Here is a 16,813-nt window from a genome sequence, read left to right as displayed (position 1 = left end):
AGTGTGCTTTACTTTAAAAATGCTTACTTGCTAAAATTTGCAGACATCATTGTACCCAGATGTACCAAATTTGTAAAGAGATGCACTAATGTTAGGAGCCATTGTTGTAGAGTTTAATATTGTGTTACTAATGGCTGGAATACACTACAAGACTTTTAAAATCTGAACAGATTTATTTTTAACTCGATTAATCATACACTTGCAGACTTTTGGAAAGTTTCAGATAGAAACACACTAACTGATCAAATCTGCAGACTGGCACAGACTTTCTGTAACAAGCCCAGACTGAAAATCTGAGCGAAAGTCTTGTAGTGTATTTAGCCCGAGTCCGGTGCCAACTTTGACGGCCGTTTGAATCCAGCTTGGACCAGGCTAAACTGAACCGGTTAAACCTGTGCAAAAGTTGCTACCACCATGCTGGGGTGATGTGGTTGGTTGGAATAGTGATTGCTTAGTGATAGTTTTAACAGTGCAAGCCGTTTAAATGAGCTAATTTATCATTCATCGGGTGGAAAGAAAGGCTTTGAAAGTGATCCCAAGGATATTGTTCCTCTGTATCTTTATTGTTAAAGTGGTGTGGACGCTGCTATTATGCTTCATAGATGCAGTTATCGTCCTTGGTGCGAACGAGCCTTAAAGTGATGAAAATGAAAAAAAGAAAATCCTGTCATCATTTATTCACCCTCTTGTCATTTCAAACCTGTATGACTTTCTTTCTTCTGCAAAACACAAAAGAAGATATTTTAAAGAAATTGGTAACCGGACAGCACTGGACCCCGTTCACTTCTATTGTATGGACACAAAACCAATGCAAGTGAATGGGTGCCAGTTAACAACATTCTTCAAAATATGTTCTTTTGAATCCTGCGGAAGAAAGAAAGTCATACAGGTTTGAAATAACAAGAGGGTGAGTAAATGATGACAGAATTTTCACTTTGGGATGACCTATCACCTTAAGTGATAGTTAATAATAATCATATTTGTCTAAAACAAATATTTTGTATTTTATGCCCTCGTTTAGAAAGCTAGGCAAACTTTCTCCTATAGGTCATATCAGGATGATGCATTATTATGGAAAGGGGCGTAACCGCATGCACACACCCATACACAGAGAGAGAGAGAGAGAGAGAGAGAGAGAGAGAGAGAGAGAGAGAGAGAGAGTGTGGTTGCAGTAAGTGTAATAATAGTGTACTGATGTTGTGTTTACAGTAATGGTAGATGTGAGTGTGTTCTGATTAAATCTTTCTGCTTTGCTCCTTCATCTACCGTCTCTTTAGCTCTTATTCCGCCTTTATGAACATCAAAGCTGCTGGAAAAGTACCGAGTGCCCGGTTATCAAAGAGCCATTTATCCTCTTCCTCTAAAATCTCCTCTCTTGACCGCCCCCGCCAGCTTACACACATTTGCCCTCTGAGCCTCTCTTACCAACACACACACGTACAGTAACAGTACACACATATACACAAGATTTTACTATTGAATGTGTCCCTGCATAGCTATCGTCACAGCTATCAGATGTCCCAGCTACACAGTACACACTAAGCGGTTCTTCTTGTAAAAAAAAGTCTGATTCACATCATTTCCAGGTACTTTTCACATCTTGTGTATCTTGTGTATACTTTATAACAGTCTTGGACAACGAAGCACGTTGTTTTAAATGAATACAGGAGAAAGATTCTTTCTGTCACACAAAACTCCTAGACTATGGTGAATGTGAAAGCTATTCCCAAATCTTACTGTTACTTATCACTGTACTAAACCAATTTGAAAAGATTGAGGTGAAATAGATTTTTGTTTGTTACTATACTTTCCATTATGGGTGCTGCACAGTCATTTACACAACAGCTAGATTAATGTTTACTAAAAAGCAAAGATGTTTTACTTTGAATTTTGTAACTATGCACTGGCCAATCAGCATCCGGAACTGAAGGTACAGTTTCTGTTTTAAAGTGCCAGTTGGGATGTGCAGTATGAACTGAAGGTTCCGCACACAGCAGGTGGAGGCTAGTTAAAGCTCTCAGAGAAATACACTGAGTCAGCGTTTGTCCTTGAGACTGAGAAAAAGAGAGAGAGACAGTGTTCTGCACTGAAGCTTTGATAGGAATCAGATGTAACAAAACCCCACACTCTTACTGGAATCCTGAAGCTCCTTTGTGATATCAAAACTGTCTAATACCTTGACACAGTACACACACATGTTTGGGTTTACATGCTAAATGTGGACTTTCCATAAATAACCCAATCACACAAACCTTTCTGCATTTTTACATTTTAAATAAACAACATTTAGTTTTATTTACAAGCTGTTTTTCTATTGGGGGCCAAAAATGTCCCCATACGGTCCAATTTTTTAATTATATTTGTTAGGACATTTGGTCCTGATACTGTAGGGTTAACTGGGACCACACGCACACACAGCCAAACATGATTTTAGTTCATGTATACGTGAGGATAAACTATTTACTTTTATTCTAGTTTTATAAAGGTAATTGTGACCAAAGTGATTTAAATGAACAGTTAATTTTAAGGATTCATTCAAATTATTTGACAATGTTCTAAGTATGCCTTTTAAAACGTAAAATGGCCCTAAATATGGACTGAGGCATTGTTAGAGACTAAGCCTGCCCCAGCCTCTAAAATATGTACAAAGTCATTTTTGTCTGATTTGTTTAACGTCTGAGGACAATTTTTATCCAACTTGAAAAAGTTACTCCAACCTTAAACTGTGCACTTACATATCTATTTTACATTATACATAACTGTATAATTTTTAAAAACGTACACTTTGAAACCCAGTTTAAAAAGTTTGCATTTTCAGGCCCCCAAAATGATGGTCAAGTAAATGAAGAGCCAAAACCCCAAATGTTTCTTTTAGGTAAAATGCTTGTAAATTCCCCCTAAGTGTGACAGCATTGAAAATGTCTGTGTGTGTGGAATGAGAGGATAGAAACAGTAGGTTTCAGAGTGTAGAAGGAATGAAGCAAACGCAGTGAGGAATGTAAAGTTGGAGAAACCACCACTTTAAGATGTCTGTCTGTTAATCATAGCATCTCTCTCGCTCTCTCTGCTATTTTTCCATACAGTAGTAAAACCACACATTTCCTCACACAGCATACGTCTAAATGCATGTTTGTGCTCGGGGCTTTGCTGGGTGTGTGTGCGTGTGTATTTTTTGGCTCTATGTGAGTTCTTGTAAGCCACAGTCTTTTGCACTGTGCAAATTACAGTAGCAGCCCCCCACTAACACCAAAACTCCAACAAAACAAAACAATTATCACAAAAAAACCACACAACAAAAACCACTGAAGTAAATATTCCAGTTGGTGTTAATTAGAGCTATAAAACACGCTGTCAAGTACTTGTTATTATGCTATAGTCGATAGAAACACTTGAGGTAGGAAACCAATTTAAACATGCATTATACTGATTACAATACTTCAGAAAATTACTTTTACAGTTAGAGTTGCATATAAATATTATGGAACATATGATACACTATTATGTATGATATACACTACTATCATACTATTATGAAGATAATAGTATGGTTATTGTTCAATTAATTTTACAGATATACTGCTATTGTATACATCTTATCTAAAATAAAGTATTCTATATGTATTTCATATTTTTCTTTTTTTCTATGATTTCGCATTTCAATGTCACTGTGCAAGCGCGCTTTTGCGGCCCAAACTTAACGCTACACATCCGGAAAGAATAGAGTCCCTTGAGATTATTTCTGATTTCAAGCAAAACAAATTACATTAAAATAAAGCCAAATTACATTAGCTAGCAAGTTAAAAGTATGTCTACACTGTAAACAGTGCTCCTGTTTGCTGAGAGCGCGTGGTTTGAGTCGGAGCTCTTTCAAACTTATTCTTAATACATCGTTTATTCTTGTTATCTCTTAAGACTTGTGTTTTAAATTGTTATTCACCGAGGGTAAAACATATCCTTAAGTATATCCCATACCAAAAATCGTCCTTAAACGCACCGATAATTTATTTTTATCGGATCACTCGATTAGCCTCAGGCTATTAGCATTCCCAGCCTGCCTGCTCACTGCTTAACACACTGTTCTCATTATTACATCACTAATGGCTAATTCAATTCAATTCAATTCAATTTTATTTATATAGCGCTTTTCACAATGTGCATTGTTCCAAAGCAGCTTTACAGGAGCAAATAAGAAAAACACAGAAAGGTAAAACACAGCACAGTGCATGGTGTTTATAGACCAAGCAAGATCATTATAATAAACAATATCTAATAAATAAATGAATAAATAAATGCAGTCTCCCGGTGAGCAAGCCAACACTGCACTTCTCTGCTGTGGCGAGGAACCCAAACTCCAATGCTGAATAATGGAGAAAAAAAAAACTCGGGAGAAACCAGGCTCAGCCGGGAGGGCCAGATCTCCTCTGACGTGTCATAGCTGCACTCAGTGACCCCGACCAAAGCCACCGAGCAACGTCCACGAAGAACAGGGAGAGCCCACGAGCCGCGACCCAGGAAGCCCCACCCGCCGAAACCGTGCAGGTCCAACCCGGTCCCATTCCGTGTTCAACAACAGACAACAGAGGTACAACCTGGGAAAAGTAGTAATGGCATAATTAACTTTATTCCTCTGTTGTCCGACATCGACCACAAAACAAGACCAACCAGACCAGACCCACACAGTCCCAACAAATGAAACGCCCCGAACCACAACCAACAAGCCCCCCCCACTCCCTGCAACACCCACCCAGCTACCTCCAATCAAAGTCACTGAGTGCAGCCATAACTTCAAACTGCTGTCGTGTGATGTAAGTTTAGCATTAAATACCAAGTATTGTAAATTTAGCATTTATGTGACAGGTAGTCCGTCTTTGCTCTCGGTTGGGGATGGAATTGTCTGAGCTGGGCCGGCCAGATGGTCGCCTTTTTCTTGGGTGGTGATGGAATTGCCTTGGATGGAGCTGGATTGTCAGTCAGTCCGCAGGCTCTCGCAGGAGGATGGCACGGGATTTTCCGATGTAGCTGGCGTAATCTCTAGTTGTGGATGGGCATATGACGTTCATCTGGGCCTGGCGGAATCTCTCCCTACCTCGGGATGGGCATCCCGAGGCGAGGGCAGAAACAGAAAGAGAATAATTAGCGTAGCTGCTGTTCATTAGCTATGTATTAGTGAATGCTTGGCTGAAAAGATGTGTCTTTAATCTAGATTTAAATTGGGAGAGTGTGTCTGACCCTCGAATAGTATCGGGGAGGCTATTCCAGAGTTTAGGTGCTACGTATGAGAAAGCTCTACCCCCTTTGGTGGATTTAGTTATTCTAGGTGTTATCAAAAGTCTGGAGTTTTGAGATCTTAGAGAGCGTGATGGGTTGTAGTGTGGTAGAAGCTCTGTTATGTAGGTAGGGGCTAAACCGTTTAAGGCTTTATAAGTAATTAAAAGAACTTTAAAGTCAATACGATACTTAATGGGTAACCAGTGAAGGGTTGATAACATTGGGGTTATGTGATCGTATTTTCTGGACCTGGTTAGAACTCTGGCAGCTGCATTCTGAACTAACTGTAGTTTGTTTATTGATGCTGCAGGACAACCACTAAGCAGTGCATTACAGTAGTCAAGTCTTGAGGTCACAAATGCATGAATAAGCTTCTCTGCGTCAGCCACACATAAAATATTTCGCAATTTGGCAACATTTCTAAGGTGGAAGAAGGCTGTTTTTGTGACATTTGAGATGTGATTTTTAAATGACAGGTTGCTGTCTAATATAACGCCAAGGTCTTTAACTGTATTTGTTGGAGTAACAGTGCAGCCTTCAATTTGCAGGTCATAATCCGAAATATTCTGCTCACGTGTCTTTGGTCCGATAAGTAATATTTCTGTTTTATTAGAATTTAAAAGAAGGAAATTACAAGTCATCCAATGCTTTATATCGTCGATGCACTCTGCCAATTTGGATAGTTGGAAGGAATCATCTGGTCTTGATGAGATATATAGCTGAGTATCATCTGCATAACAGTGGAAGCTAATTCCATGTTTTCTAATAATGTTTCCAAGGGGCAGCATGTATATGGAGAATAGCAAGGGTCCTAAAACCGATCCCTGAGGTAATCCATAATTTACTTGCGTTAGATTTGATGATTCCCCATTTAAATGGACAAATTGATGTCTGTCTGATAAGTAAGATCTGAACCATTGTAGTGCCTGTCCCTGAATTAGTCGAGCAGGACTAGGAGTGAGGTCGAGCAGGACTAGGAGTGAGATGTTACCTTTATCTGATGCTATAAGCAGGTCGTTTGTAATTTTAACGAGCGCAGTTTCAGTACTATGATGTGGTCTAAAGCCTGACTGGAATTTTTCGTGTATGTCATTATTTTGTAAGAAAGAGCACAACTGAGTGGACACTACTTTTTCTAGTATTTTAGACAGGTAAGGGAGATTTGAAATCGGTCTATAGTTTCCTAGTTCATTGGGGTCTAAGTTTGGTTTCTTGATAAGAGGCTTAATGACGGCCAGTTTAAAGGGTCTAATGTTTCAGATGTGTTTGTACCTCTGAGTGCAGATGAGGAAACGATCGCACTTCAGTCGGAACTGGAGGCTGTGGAGAAGCAGATCCAGGTTCTACTAGAGAAGCAGACACGGCTGCGAGAACGTAAAACGGCGCTGGAAACATCCAGAGCTGACGCTAGCAAATCCGCGGTAAATTTTCATCGCAATTTTAATACTCCTTCCACTTCTACTCCGCGTGTTTCTCTGCACAGAGCCCAGGCTTCGAGAACACGGTCAGCCCAAATGAACTTCACTCCTGCACCGGCACATCCACGGCGAAAGGCGCGAGCCAGGACTGGAGCGATGACCCAACCGCCGCCACCGGTCTTCGAGATCCCGACCAGGAACCGCTTTGCCGCCCGCTGCGAGACGGAATGCAACGCTGTGGTCATCGGAGACTCAATCGTCCGGAACGTACGCGCTTCCTCCACTAAAGGTAAGGTGCGCACTCATTGTTTTCCTGGCGCCCGTGTTCTTGATGTCTCTGCGCAGGTGCCTGCGATCCTGAAGGACGATGATAACGTCGGAGCTGTCGTGCTGCACGCGGGGGTGAATGACGTCAGGATGAGGCAGTCGGAGATCCTGAAGAGGGACTTCAGGAGTCTGATCGAGACGGTACGCAACGCATCGCCCACGGCGAGGATCATCGTATCAGGGCCGCTTCCTACCTACCGACGAGGGAATGAAAAGTTCAGTAGACTATTTGCTCTAAATAAATGGTTGATGTCATGGTGTATTGAACAGAAGCTGCTCTTTGTTAATAATTTTGATCTGTTCTGGGAGCGACCTAGGCTCTTCCGCCCTGACGGCCTGCACCCCAGCAGCATCGGGGCGGTTCTTCTGTCTGACAACATCTCAAAGACGCTACGCACCGCTTGACTACGTCTCCCAGCGGTAAGTCAAAACTTCAACCATAGTCTGTGTTCCTCCCACTCATCTGTTAGAAATGTTACTGCTTCCAAATGCATAGAGACTGTGTCTGTCCCCCGAAATAATACTACAAAATAACAAAATAGCCAAATCTCAGAGAAAAAATCTAATCGTGATTAAACCTGAGGACAATGTAATAAACGACCAAAACAAACTCATAAAGTTCGGCCTACTTAATATTAGATCACTAAATTCAAAAGCAGTTATTGTAAATGAGATGATCACAGACAACAGTTTTGATATACTTTGCCTTACCGAAACGTGGCTTAAACCAAATGATTATTACGGTCTAAATGAGTGTACCCAACCAAGCTACTGTTATATGCATGAGCCACGTCCGGTTGGTCGAGGTGGCGGTGTCGCAACAATCTTTAGAGACTTACTTACTGTAACTCAGAGAACGGAGCATAAATTTAAATCATTTGAAGTGCTTGCGTTGAACATAATTGTTCCAATTGACAGTAAAAAATCATTGCTTTCTTGTACGTTGGCTACAGTGTATAGACCCCCTGGTCCCTACACTGATTTTCTGAAAGAGTTTGCGGACTTCCTATCGGACCTATTGGTTAACGTTGATAAAGTACTAATTGTCGGAGACTTTAATATCCACGTAGATAGTGCTAACGATGCATTAGCAGTGGCGTTTACAGAGCTATTACACTCTTTTGGAGTAACACAACACATCAATGGACCCACTCATCGATTTAATCATACACTAGACTTGATTATATCTCACGGAGCCGATCTAACCAATATAGATATTATACCTCAAAGCGACGATGTCACTGATCACTATCTTATAACATGTACACTGCGCACTGCAGAAATCAGCCGTTTAACTCGTTATCGACAGGGTAGAACAATTACCTCGACTACTAAAGATAGTTTCGCAAAGAGCTTGCCAGATCTGACTCCTTTAATAACCATACCAATAAATACAGAATCGCTCGATGACATGACCAGCAAATTGGGCACTATTTTCTCTAATACATTAGAAGCTGTCGCACCTATGAAGTCAAAAAAGATTAATGAGAAAAACGCAGCACCATGGTACAATAGCACCACTCGCGCCCTTAAAAGAGAAACACGTAAACTGGAGCGCAAATGGAAACAAACCCAATTAGAGGTCTTTAAAATTGCGTGGAAAGAGAGTGCAAACTGTTATAAAAAGGCACTAAAAGCAGCAAAGGCTGAGCACCTCCGTAACCTCATAGAAACTAACAAAAACAATCCAAGGTTTTTATTTAGTACAGTTGCTAAACTAACAAATAAACAGACTTCACCTGACCTGGGTATTCCGCCGCACCTTGGTAGCAATGATTTCATGAATTTTTTTACAGAGAAAATCGAAAACATACGAGACAAAATAGTAAAAACTCAACCTCCAAGTCTGTCCTATAAATTAGTACCAACCATCGCCCCAAAAGAAAGGCTACAGTGTTTTTCACCTATAAAACAGGAAGATTTAATTAAACTTATTGCAACATCTAAACCTACAACTTGCTTATTAGATCCCATACCAACTAAATTATTAAAAGAGTTATTACCCGTTGCAATTGAGCCCATTTATAACATTATCAACTCGTCAATTAATCTAGGCCATGTCCCAGGACCCTTTAAACTGGCCGTCATTAAGCCTCTTATCAAGAAACCAAACTTAGACCCCAATGAACTAGGAAACTATAGACCGATTTCAAATCTCCCTTACCTGTCTAAAATACTAGAAAAAGTAGTGTCCACTCAGTTGTGCTCTTTCTTACAAAATAATGACATACACGAAAAATTCCAGTCAGGCTTTAGACCGCATCATAGTACTGAAACTGCGCTCGTTAAAATTACAAACGACCTGCTTATAGCATCAGATAAAGGTAACATCTCACTCCTAGTCCTGCTCGACCTTAGTGCTGCGTTCGATACTGTAGACCATAAAATACTTCTAGATCGCTTACACAATTATACCGGTATTCAGGGACAGGCACTACAATGGTTCAGATCTTACTTATCAGACAGACATCAATTTGTCCATTTAAATGGGGAATCATCAAATCTAACGCAAGTAAATTATGGATTACCTCAGGGATCGGTTTTAGGACCCTTGCTATTCTCCATATACATGCTGCCCCTTGGAAACATTATTAGAAAACATGGAATTAGCTTCCACTGTTATGCAGATGATACTCAGCTATATATCTCATCAAGACCAGATGATTCCTTCCAACTATCCAAATTGGCAGAGTGCATCGACGATATAAAGCATTGGATGACTTGTAATTTCCTTCTTTTAAATTCTAATAAAACAGAAATATTACTTATCGGACCAAAGACACGTGAGCAGAATATTTCGGATTATGACCTGCAAATTGAAGGCTGCACTGTTACTCCAACAAATACAGTTAAAGACCTTGGCGTTATATTAGACAGCAACCTGTCATTTAAAAATCACATCTCAAATGTCACAAAAACAGCCTTCTTCCACCTTAGAAATGTTGCCAAATTGCGAAATATTTTATGTGTGGCTGACGCAGAGAAGCTTATTCATGCATTTGTGACCTCAAGACTTGACTACTGTAATGCACTGCTTAGTGGTTGTCCTGCAGCATCAATAAACAAACTACAGTTAGTTCAGAATGCAGCTGCCAGAGTTCTAACCAGGTCCAGAAAATACGATCACATAACCCCAATGTTATCAACCCTTCACTGGTTACCCATTAAGTATCGTATTGACTTTAAAGTTCTTTTAATTACTTATAAAGCCTTAAACGGTTTAGCCCCTACCTACATAACAGAGCTTCTACCACACTACAACCCATCACGCTCTCTAAGATCTCAAAACTCCAGACTTTTGATAACACCTAGAATAACTAAATCCACCAAAGGGGGTAGAGCTTTCTCATACGTAGCACCTAAACTCTGGAATAGCCTCCCCGATACTATTCGAGGGTCAGACACACTCTCCCAATTTAAATCTAGATTAAAGACACATCTTTTCAGCCAAGCATTCACTAATACATAGCTAATGAACAGCAGCTACGCTAATTATTCTCTTTCTGTTTCTGCCCTCGCCTCGGGATGCCCATCCCGAGGTAGGGAGAGATTCCGCCAGGCCCAGATGAACGTCATATGCCCATCCACAACTAGAGATTACGCCAGCTACATCGGAAAATCCCGTGCCATCCTCCTGCGAGAGCCTGCGGACTGACTGACCATCCAGCTCCATCCAAGGCAATTCCATCACCACCCAAGAAAAAGGCGACCATCTGGCCGGCCCAGCTCAGACAATTCCATCCCCAACCGAGAGCAAAGACGGACTACCTGTCACATAAATGCTAAATTTACAATACTTGGTATTTAATGCTAAACTTACATCACACGACAGCAGTTTGAAGTTATGGCTGCACTCAGTGACTTTGATTGGAGGTAGCTGGGTGGGTGTTGTAGGGAGTGGGGGGGCTTGTTGGTTGTGGTTCGGGGCGTTTCATTTGTTGGGACTGTGTGGGTCTGGTCTGGTTGGTCTTGTTTTGTGGTCGATGTCGGACAACAGAGGAATAAAGTTAATTATGCCATTACTACTTTTCCCTGGTTGTTCCTCTGTTGTCTGTTGTTGATCGCGGAATGGGACCGGGTTGGACCTGCACGGTTTCGGCGGGTGGGGCTTCCTGGGTCGCGGCTCGTGGGCTCTCCCTGTTCTTCGTGGACGTTGCTCGGTGGCTTTGGTCGGGGTCACTGAGTGCAGCTATGACACGTCAGAGGAGATCTGGCCCTCCCGGCTGAGCCTGGTTTCTCCCGAGGTTTTTTTTTCTCCATTATTCAGCATTGGAGTTTGGGTTCCTCGCCACAGCAGAGCAGTGCAGTGTTGGCTTGCTCACCGGGAGACTGCATTTATTTATTTATTTATTCATTTATTTATTAGATATTATTTATTATAATGATCTTGCTTGGTCTATAAACACCATGCACTGTGCTGTGTTTTACCTTTCTGTGTTTTTCTAATTTGCTCCTGTAAAGCTGCTTTGGAACAATGCACATTGTGAAAAGCGCTATATAAATAAAATTGAATTGAATTGAATTGTAAAAAAAATCTGTACATTAACAGTTAAATGACTGTATATTTTAACGGAAATTTTCCATACAACATGTCTTACGGTGTTTTTCCGTTTATATACATTTTCGAATTGCATTATGGGACCGTGATAGCGGCTCAGACAACTTTTGATGGTCATGGATGTATAAAGCACAGCCATAAAACAACATTTTACACAAGTTTTTCCACTGGTAAGTACTCTTAATAAAATATTAACACGACATTTCAATTCAACGACTGCTTTATTACCATTATTACTGAACCGGCCATGTAAAGTACAACAGTGAATTTCGTTGGATATTGTTAACAAGAACCGATGTTCTATCAAGTACAAACTGAACTATGAATGATTATTTGTAATACTTATTGGTTTTTACTTGTTTTTGCCTTCTCCTCATCAGTGAATATGCTATCTGTTAATTTACAGTTTATTTGTCAGTATTTTTAACCTGCTTGGTGCGCGGGAAGTAACGTCCCATCCCCTGCTGCACTGTGTGACAGACACTGGTGAACTTCAGCTCCGCTCTGTGTGTAAAAGGTATGTTTTTAATGGAAATATAAAATTACTGTTTTCTTTGTACTGTACAATTAACAAGGGCTAGCATTCAAAGGTAAGTTAGTGATATTGTATGGTTTGGTTGACTGTCACGAGCTGGCGTGGCGGAAGAACCCAAATGCAGGCAGCAGCGGTGTTGAAGGGGTTAACAGAGACTTTATTAAATAAGGAACCACAAAACAAAAGACCCACAATGGGGGTAACGAGGACAGAACTAATATAAAAACAGAAACAAAAATACTTCCCACAAGGGGGCAAAACAACAGGACAAAATAACAAAACAAAACACGACCAAACGTCAAAGTAAAAGGCAGGGAAGTCCAAAACGTTAAATAATAATCCCAAAGACAAGGCAGGAACTAGACGACAACTCACAGAGTTGCACTTACGGGGGACATTCACCAAACACACACATACAACGCAAGAGCACAGGACAATGAAACAAGAGGGCATTAAATAGGAGAAGACAAACGAGGGATAATGACACAGGGCAGGTGGGAAACATGAGACACGGCAGGGGGGCAATACATGAAACAAGAGGGGCGGGGCCAATGACGAGACTCTAGAAAACACATGAGAAGTAAAAAACATAAACAACTCATGGCTTTCTCACATAAAACCTAAGCTCTGTCCTGATCCTGTCACATGAACAAGAAGGTAGGACTGTCACAGTTGACAGTTATCCTGGTGTATTTTAAATGAATTTACAATGAACACTATTTTAAACGTAGCATCTGGCCGTCTGTGTTTCTGTTTGCATATTAATAACTTATTTTATATATATGTATATATTAGACACAGTGTAACGCTATATGAGGAAAATACACACATGTAAGGTTAATATACATCCAGACGGTGACAGGATGATCAGACATCGACGCGAAGTGGGGGCGAGTAGGTTTTTTATGCGACAACCACCGCAGGTAACTTTACTTATTTTAGTAAGGTTACGGTTATCCTGCTTATAGACGGATTTCACGCCACCGCCATGTTGAAATCGAAAGCGAGGCAGAGGTGGGAAGAAAATCGGAAAGACAGATAGACTGCAGTGGTTTGTACAACCAACCTAAAATCTCAAATGTGACAATATAAGCATAGGATGCGTGTCACACGAACTGTTTTACTTGACCACTTAAGCCAGTGGTTCCCAAACTGGGGTACGCGTACCCCCGGGGCATCCAATCAAAAAATATGTGTCCACTCATGCGTAAGCGCATGTCTTTACGTACCGCATGTGACTTCGCACAAAAATTACTGACAGACTTCTGGATAGCTTTGCATGCAGAGTATCCTGCCTTAGCCGATCGCGCTTTGAAAACATTACTGCCCTTCTCCACAACGTATCTTTGCGAGAGTGGGTTTTCAGCACTTGCCCACATAAAGAACAAATATCGACACAGACTCTGCATAGAGAATGATTTGAGACTCAGACTTTCTCCGATACAACCAAACATCACAGAGTTATGCAAGTCATTTCAAGCACATCCATCTCATTAAGCAGTGAGTCACTTATTTATATATGAGTCATATATAATTTATTGTTTGATAAAAGAAAATTACATGTATTTAAAATGCAAATAAAAAAATGTTTGAGACCACAATTGTTACTGTAAGAAAGGGGNTTTTTTTCGTACATACACAAATACATGTCAGTTAATAACACTAAAGTGAAAGAAAAATTATTTCCTGTAAATGAAAATTAAACTATTGTAAATTAAAGTGTTACGTGACGCACTTAAAAAAACAGCGCACCAGACGTTGACATAAAAAGTAACGATGGACCGAAACAAGCATTTGTCAGGTGCCCAAAAACAAAAACTCAAAAAAGTAAGGATAAAGAGGTAAAAAAATTAAGAAACTCTCTTACAAAATGGGTCTTTGCGAAGAATAAGCCAAATATTTCTGATGACTGCAGTAACACGCAGGGAAAGAACTTGGATGTTAATAGCGACTGCCTCAGTGTCGATGTTAGCACCGGAGGACGGCAACAGATTAGCGACAAACAATCGACAATATGCAGGCATGAAACAGCACAGAACATTCAAGACAGTAACAGAACCAGCGATGACGATCTAAAAAAATCAGGACTACGGTTTAGCGAAGAGGAGGCCACAACATTTGATGCTAATGTGCATAACATTCCGGCTGCCGGTGAGAGTGAAGCAGGACAGTCCATTAGCAGACCGTGCACGCCCACCACCAGTCTCACCGATGACAGCGAGAAACAGCAAAGTGAAGAAGCAGAGAACGTAAGTGTCAGTGTGTTGCTTAATCGTGACACGGATCCATCAACCTGGCCTTGTCCGGCTAAAGTTACTGATTCATTTTGTATAACGCTGACCAAGAGTGGTCCTTCAAAATGTCCTGATGGGCCGTTCCCAAGATCGCTGGAGAATAATAGATGTTTTTCAAAAGCTTACTGCTTTAGACGATTAGCAAATGGTGAACGAGTGGAACGGGACTGGTTAATGTTTTCCCATCAAACAAACAAAGTGTACTGCTTTGCGTGCAAAGTTTTCGGTGGAGAAAAAACACACAACAACCGCTTCGTAAAAGGTTACGGAAACTGGCTATGTCTGTCAAGTAGATTACAGCAACACGAAACAGGGCACAACCACATAGACGCTTACCTAGCATGGAAAGAACTTAAAAGTAGGTTAAGACTTGGACAATGCATTGACAACCAGCTTCAGACTGCGATTGAAGAAGAAAAGTTGAAATGGAAACAAGTGCTGACCAGGGTGCTGGACTGCATTTTGTTTCTTGCAGAGAGGAACTTACCTTTACGAGGTAAAAATGCAATAATTGGAAATGCAAGAAACGGAAACTTCCTTGGATTAATCGAACTTTTAGCCTGTTATGACACTGTCATGGCTCAACACGTGCAAAAAACATTGACAGAAAAAAAAGTACTTCCTATTTAAGTTGGTGTACACAAAACGAATTCTTAAAACCCATCGCAGACTGTGTGTTACAGAAAATCAGTAAGCAAGTTAAAGATGCAAAATATTATGCTGTGTCCAAGCAAGAGCAAGCCTCAGTCATAATTCGACATGTTGACATTGATGAAACAAAGAGGCCAAGATAGAGGAATCATTTGTGGGCTTTAGCGCAGTTAAAGACACAACAGGTCAAGGCCTTACAGAGACTTTAATTGCCACACTGGAAAACATCTTGGTTACGCATGTAACCTCGGTTCCCTGATGGAGGGAACGAGACGTTGTGTCGAACCAACAGAATGGGTTTTGTCTTGAGAACCTATCATCTTCTGAGTATTTAGAAAAGGAAATTTGCATGCCGGGCTCCTCCCCGGATGTCCGGGTATAAGAGGGAAGCCGGCGTGCTCATTCATTCACCTGTTGGTCTGAGGAGCCTAAAGCATCCTCCCCCGACCGCTGGGGTGGGTGGCCAGTGTTGTGGCATGAGGGACACAACGTCTCGTTCCCTCCATCAGGGAACCGAGGTTACATCCGTAACCAAGACGTTCCCTTTCTGTCGGTCTCTCGACGTTGTGTCGAACCGACAGAATGGGGTTCCTATGGAAAACGCCACAGCACTGAGCCGCGTCACAATCTCTGCGGAGCAACGTTGACTGGCCTGGGCGAGTCAGACGAAGACGTTAACGCGAAATTATGACCCTCCAGTGAATAGGACGGGGGACCCAGAGCTTTACACAAAGTTGGGAAGCCCCTATCGCCGGCCGTCACGGGCGGATTAGTTCTCTAAATGACGAGAAGCCGCCCGGCACCGTACAGGCCACTGGGTAAGCCATATTCCCCCTGGGGGAAAAACGCTGCAGAGGCCACCACCTACCGTAAGGAGGAATTAGTGGAGACACCACATGGTCTCACCATCAGGGGAGAACTCATGGGAGGAATGTGCGGACTGCAGGAGTTCACCGCAAGGTGGGAGTCCACCTGGGGAGGTCATGGGTTGCCAAGGTGGGAACCATTCATGAGGATACATCAGACGGAACAGCCCACGGAGGGGGGGTTACCACGTCTGGAGCACTAGGTCCGGTTAGAGCTCTGTGGGAGATAACTCAACTGTTCCCCGGCCTAAGGGGGCAGGGCTGCTCTGCCCAGCCTGCCCCCTGGAAGGGTGCTTAGTGATGGATGGAATGCCTGTTCTTTACCCGAGGGGAAAGAAGTGAGGCGGGATCGCCACTGCTCCCCCCGGAGGGGGAAGGGCTTCCGCAGGCGTACGCCCTACCGGCTGCCGGTCCCACACCTTGCCAGGATGCGGGCTGACACCGGTTCCGCGCGTAGGTATTAGAACCTCACGGAGTTGTTAGGCATAGCCCAACCCGCAGCTCCGCAGATGTCTGCCAGAGAGGCGCCCTGAGCCAGCCACGAGGGGTGTGCCTCACCCCCAATGGGTAGGAAAAAAGATCGGTATGCCCTAACGAGGGCATCCACGATCCAGTGCGCCAGCCTCTGTTTGGAGACAGCCCTCCTGCTGACCTCCGAAACAGACAAAGAGCTGCTCAGAGCTTCTGGGCTCTGCGTGCGGTCCAAGCAGAGGCGCCGTGCGCGTACTGGACAAGCACGGATAGGTTGGGTCTTCCTCCCCGGTGGGGAGCGCCTGCAGGTTCACCACCTGGTCTCTCGGGAGAGTGGTGGGAACCTTGGGCACGTAGCCGGGGCGGGGTCTCAAGATAACGTGAGAATCCCGGCCCCGAGTTCTAGGCAATCTGTGGACACGGAG

The 16,813-nt window shown here is 42.4% G+C and overlaps 1 protein-coding gene across 1 annotated transcript in view; it reads right to left on the bottom strand.

The window, feature by feature from the left end:
* Positions 1-16,813, bottom strand: part of LOC130550663 (pleckstrin homology domain-containing family G member 1) — a 52,558-nt gene that overhangs the window by 14,098 nt on the left and 21,647 nt on the right. The window lies entirely within an intron of this gene.

The sequence above is a fragment of the Triplophysa rosa genome, unplaced genomic scaffold (genome assembly GCF_024868665.1).
Source record: "Triplophysa rosa unplaced genomic scaffold, Trosa_1v2 scaffold38_ERROPOS3904915+, whole genome shotgun sequence".
In the NCBI taxonomy this organism is placed as follows: Eukaryota; Metazoa; Chordata; class Actinopteri; order Cypriniformes; family Nemacheilidae; genus Triplophysa; species Triplophysa rosa.
The sequence above is the reverse complement of the archived record's forward strand: the minus strand, read 5'-3'. Positions and strand labels throughout refer to the sequence as shown.